The sequence below is a fragment of the Lipotes vexillifer genome, unplaced genomic scaffold (assembly GCF_000442215.2).
Source record: "Lipotes vexillifer unplaced genomic scaffold, Lipotes_vexillifer_v1.1 scaffold342, whole genome shotgun sequence".
Lineage (NCBI taxonomy): Eukaryota > Metazoa > Chordata > Mammalia > Artiodactyla > Lipotidae > Lipotes > Lipotes vexillifer.
This window is the reverse complement of record NW_006786802.1, coordinates 2,746,505-2,752,504: the sequence shown is the minus strand read 5'-3', so window position 1 is coordinate 2,752,504 and position 6,000 is coordinate 2,746,505. Positions and strand designations below refer to the sequence as shown.

General features: G+C 47.1%; 1 protein-coding gene across 1 annotated transcript in view; it reads left to right on the top strand.

Annotated features, from left to right (window-relative positions):
- The first annotated feature begins 3,294 nt into the window (after positions 1-3,294).
- CHD9 (chromodomain helicase DNA binding protein 9) overlaps positions 3,295-6,000 on the top strand; it is a 218,186-nt gene continuing 215,480 nt past the window's right edge. Inside the window, exon 1 of the mRNA XM_007459467.1 lies at positions 3,295-3,403. The gene's annotated coding sequence lies outside the window, so the exon portion shown is untranslated. The remainder of the gene's footprint in view (positions 3,404-6,000) is intronic.

Below are 6,000 nucleotides of genomic sequence, written 5' to 3'. Positions count from 1 at the left end.
CCATGGGCCTGGCCATGACTGCAGGCATCTTAGCTGTCTGAGTGCACTTCCCCCTGGGCTCCTCCCAGAGCAAGAGAGAGAACGGCTAGGACTGTGGGTTCAGTGACCAAACTGCATCTCCTTGGGGAGGTGCCAGGACTCCCAGCTGGAACGGGGTTCTCTGCACACAGCCAGCATCCCTCAAGTCAGGGCCAGGCCAGGCAGAGAGAGAACAACACACAGGAACTAGAAGTCTATCCAGGGCAGGCCTGGCAAAGACCCCAGGGAGAGGGCACTGAGGGCCAGCCAACACGTGGATAGACCCAGGACCTGAACAGGGCTCTTGCCAGGGACATTTCGCTGCCCCCATCACAGTGACCACTTGCCCCTGCCCTCTGACTGCAGGTGACAATTCTGAACCGGCACAGCAGCACGTGACTGGTAAAGGGTCCCCCCGCCTCCAAGGTCAATGCTGCCTAATCCTCATGGAAACTCACACACCCCTGCCCTTCTTCGAGGTCCTTTATCCACTCTGTCTTGACAAGCCCACGCCCTTCCGAGGTGTGCTTCACACCCATCCCAAGAGTAGAGTTTCATTTTCTCTTTTATTGAATCCAAGTACACAGGATCATTCATAATCTTTGATTCATGACATTCTTTCGTCTTCATTTGGACCTTGCACAGCATGCATCTGGTTATTATTTATTTATGTTTACTTATTTATTTATAATACAGTAAACACCTGTGAACCCACCACCCACTTCTTCCTATGTGTTTCAGCCCTTCCCATCACTTTGCCTCCCTCACCCATCCTGAATCTTGACTTTACCATTCATTGCTTTTCTAAAAATTAATTTTAATATATTTTTCTATAAGTTGCATTGCTTAGATCTTGTTTTTACCTTGCTTAAGAGAATATTCTGCTGTATCTTGTTTTTACCTTGCTTAAAAGAATATTCTGCTGCATGTAGTCTTCTGGAATATACTTTTTCCTCAAAATATTATATTGCTAAAATTCATCCATATTGTAGCATAGAGCTATGTATGGTCCCTTTGTCCTCACTATCACCTCCCATGAGTACTTTTTTTTTTTTTTTTTTGATAGGTAAGAAGTGGATTTATTTAGAGAGATACACATTCCATAGAAAGAATGTGGTCCATCTCAAAAGGCGAAAACTGCCTTGGGAGAAACACACTCCACAGACAGAGGGTGGGCCATCTCAGAAGGTGAGAGGCCCCACAAGTATTAATTTATTCTCCTGTCAATGAACATTTGAGTTGTTACCAGCTTTCCACTCCTTTGAACGTGCTGAGCTGAACGTTTTGCACACATCTCCTGAAAAACAACGTGAATGTACCCATTTACCATCTCACCAACAATGAACGTGTGAAGATCCTATTGATCCACATCCTCTCCAGTACTTGGCATTATCAGGCTTCTTAATTTTTTCCAACTGAAAGGTTATCAAATGGTGTCTCACTGTGGTCTGTTCGTTTTTACTGGCCATCCAAGTATGGTTAACAATGATTAGTGGTGCAGTGGGGATCACCCTGCCAGGGGGGCCATGAGATTTAATGAAGCACAGTGTGCTTGCAAAGCCTCTCCCAGTTGGGACCATGTCATTGTCTTGTTCAGCTGTGGGTCCCCAATACCCAGCACGGTGCCTGGCATCTCATTGTTATCATCACTGTCATCATCCTAACAACAATGATAATAATAGATTAACAGGTATTGAGCACTTACTAAGTGCCAGGTGCTATCCTAACTAACACCTTTACTTTTATTATCTTGTTTCATCATTTCAGAAACCCTATAAGGTAGGTTCTATATTACCCTCTTATAAAAGAGGGGGAACTGAAATTAAATATCTTTCCCAGAATCACACAAATAGTAAATGATGGAGCCATTCACCATACCTGAACCCTGGCATCTGACACCCAAGCCCTTAACCACTATATTATAGGTATCCAGTAATACTTGAATGAAGTGCCTTTACTTACCCGTAACCAGAGGCAGGGTCAGATGCCTTGGCACTTTTACTTTTTATCTCCTATCAGATATATTTAACATGCACCCAAATTTTGGTTATAAACAAAGCTTAGAAGATTCTTATAATTTTACTGTAGTCAAATGTAACTCATTTAATTTATGATTGGTTATAATTTCTCAGCAATTATTATGCAGACTTGAGAACTCTCACTGTGAGAGAACTCTAACCTGCAAATTGTTCTTAAATGTCATGAGATGTTTATGAATTTCTCCTTTACCAATAATTCCCCTAACCCTGCTCTATTTTTTCCTCTTATCAATCACACTTATTATCTCTAACATACCATATAATTTGCTTATTTTTGTGTCCGTTATTCACCCACAAGGGCAGGAATATTTGTCTGCTTAGTTCTGTCTATATCTTTAATTGGTTTAGCACTTATGTAGCCCTGAAACTATAGTGCCTGAAACTATACCTGGCCAGAGAAACAGCTCAGCAGATCTTTGGTAAATGAATGGTAGAAATGTACGCTTCCAGGAATGAATGAATGAGTGAATAAGCCAACGAATAGTAAATTGAACAGTTAATGAAGATTGGCTATATTATTTTCATTTGGTGGTTTTATTTTTTCTTTTAGAGCCAACTCTTTTTTTCAGGGTTCAGGTTTCAAACACTTCTGTAGGCCTTGGGAGGCCAGAGATTTTGTGTCTCTATGCCAGATGGCTAAAACAGTCCTGAGGATCCAAAACAATGTTTTGTTGCCTTTTCCTTTATCTCTTAAAAACCACCATCAGCAATGAGCAGCCTGCCTCAAATGAGACTGGCAACAAGGCAGGACGCATTAAAAAAAACACAACAAAAAACTCCTGGCAGCATTAATATAGCAATTTTTCTAGCAATGCCCATCAGTGTCCAGGTCCAACGCACGCTGTTATATGTGCAAAACATCTGACATATGCGTAACAGGCTTGAACCCCTGGCTGTTGTTTGTATTTCCAAACTGGGGTGCACTAGATAAATGCAGGAATCAGGAACCATCCCTCCTAGTCAAGCATTTGTGGCTCAGTTCTCAGAGCCAGGCCAACCGAGTAAATTATAGCTTCCCTCTGTGGTGTACAGGGCAGGAGGCTGATTTAATAAAGGAAGCCTGCTGTCTGTCTCCAGCCTGGCTCTGACTCATGGGACCAGGGAGTCCCAAACTCGCTACCCACAGAGGGCGGGCGAGCAGCTGCGGGGGGTGGTAGGTGCGGGTGGCCGCCTAGAAAAGCCGAAAGCCCAGAGAAAGAGGAAACTCCCTGCTTGGCCCTGACGAACCTGCAGCTGGAGCCAGAGGAAGTGAGGCTCAGACAACGCAGCTGCTGTTCCAGCAACTGCGGCCCCTGCCACACCCTTGAAAGGAGGCCCCCGCCGCGTGGAGATGTAAAATAAAATGGGTTAGTAGTGTTCACATTCGGGATTAATTGGGGGAGAAACCAAATCGCCTCTATGAGGGACGGCTGCCTTTGCATGCTAGGCCGGTGGCTTGGGTTTCTTGTAGGGGCCTTGGGTGGTTGGAGTCTGGAGAGATGAGCGCTCTGTCCTTTTGATTTCCCACTTGGGCAGGGGAGGCAGCTAATTAGGTCTTTACAGCCACAGTGGCAGTTTGACCTGGGAGTGGCTTCAGCTCCGTGAGGGCGACAGCCTGCTCCGGGGAGGATTTGGACTCCACCCTAGTCGGGTCACCGGCGGTCATTTTATCCTTCCTTCTGTCTCGTTCTTCCTCCCCTGGCAGGCAGCCAGATGGAGACAACTTGCCCTCCTCCTCCAGGCCCCGTGGGCCAGGAGATTCCAGCCCGCACCCCTTCCCTTCCCGCTGAGTCATCCACCTCCCGGTCAGGTGATCCTCCCCTGGGCCCTTCCGAGAGCACCTTGACCCATATTCTGAACTCTCCATTGCAGCAGGTTCGAATCGCCCTGAGAGAGGGCCCGCCAGGCCAGCGGGCAGGGGGCCCTGGTGCCGCTGCTGGCAGCCGCAGGCTGCAGACCAGGCGCCCCGGGCAGTAGGAAGGGGTTGCTCCCCACTGAGAACCACCAGACAAGCCTGAAAACTGGAGAGTTAGGAGGCTGTGTGCCCGGCGCGGGGGAGGGAGGTGTCGAGTTGAGTCAGCTGGGAAAGCTGACAGCCACTGGGAGACACACGCCTCCTCCCCTCCTGCTTCGGGCTGGTGGCTCCGTGCCAGGCCCCGACTGAGCGGGCTGCCGGGGACAAGCAGGGCAGTGAAGGGCACATGCGATCCCGGCTCCAGGGTTGGGTGATACTGCTGTCCAGGGGAGGGGAAAGGTGAGGAACTGTGCAAATCATGGGATCAACCTAGATGACTCATCGGGATAATCCCAGCCGAGAAAATAGCTCCACCCCACCCCTACCCACAAGGAACAAGTTCCCGTCCCCAAATCACCCACAAAACAGCTTCGACTTACTTTGTCTATGGGTTCTTTGTGCAGTTGCGGCCTGTGCACTCTTTGTGTCCCCTGGATGTGAGGATAACGGGGGCGGTGCTGTGGGAAAGGAAATCAGCAGGGAAGGGTTCCGAATCAAACTTCAGTCACTGTAGGCCTGTCTCCAATCTGTCACCGGGGGCAGGGGTTTAATAAAACCACACTACGTACATCAAATGGTGTGAGCTTAGGTCAGATGGCATGTGTAAAAGTATTCTATTAATCATGCATAATTATGCGTAACTATACGATGTTCTCTAGATTGTTATGTCATTCCCTCCTTCTTTTTGTTTTTTTTTTCTAAATTTTTTTGGCTGCGTCCTGCCGCACATAGGATCTCCCCCCCACCAGGGATCACACCCGCACCCCTTGTCGTGAAAGGGCAGAGCCTTAACCACTGGACCACCAGGGACCCCCCAACCCCAGCCCCAGCCCCTTCTGAGAGGATCATTTTATTTGCTGAATGTCCCAGACATAGAAGAGCCTGGCCCTGGGTGTGTTCACAAATGCAAACAGAAAATGGTAGTTTCTGGCTACATTGTGGTCTATCAAGTCTAATGCACAGCCCCACGTAGCGTGATTACACACCACCCACAGGTTAACTGTACATCATTTTATTCTTTCATATCAAGAAAAGCTGTGCCTGTATCATAATTTGGATAATAATCTGCAGACTGGAGCAAAGTTCATTTTTTTAATCAGAATGTAAACTTAAGAAGTAGTTACTGCCGGGGGCACAGTGAGTGCTAGATGGCAGGACAGGTGCAGGTGACACCGGTGGAAGCAAAGACGAAGGGAAGAGGGAAAGAAGGGAATTAGTAACTGTAGGAGCAGAGCTGGATTTACCAGGAAGCTAATAATGCTTAAATTTCAGGGCCCTTCATTTGCATGCATTCCAAGGCCTGGTACCTAATTTTTAATTTGTAATTACATATTCTTTTCCTAAAAGTGAGCCCGCAGTATTGTATACACTTCAGGCCCCACCACACCTGGATCTGCCCCTTTCCAGAAGGTCTCTGAGAGACTCAACCTTTGTTCTTGTATAAGACTCACAAGCACAAAAGAAATGCAAGTGGTATGGGGGATGTGGCCTTTCCACGTTGTCTCCACCGTGAACTCCAAATCTGAAATTTGCAGGAAGATCCACATGTAAGCCAGGCAAGGACAACACCCTAAGGAATGGGATGTAGAAAGAGGGCGGAGGTCAGGAATGCACAGAATTATTGGGCCAATTCCAACTGACTTCCCGAATCCACTGTGGTAGTTCCAGGACTCTGCAGTGTCCAGGTTTGAATTTGGTTGCACAGCATGGGGCAGTGGAAAGACAGTGGCTTGCAATCTGGAAGTCTCTAACTAGTCCTGGCTGGTCTTCTCTAGTCCTCTCTCATTAACTAGCTATGTGGCCCTGGTGGAGTAACTTAACCTCTTTGGGTCTACATTTAAGATAACGGTGGGTGCTTTCAGGGTGCTTTGCTTAAATTGCCTTGTTCATCACTGTATTCCCATTGTTGAGTGCAATGTAATAATAATAAAAGTAATAATTAGTATTATT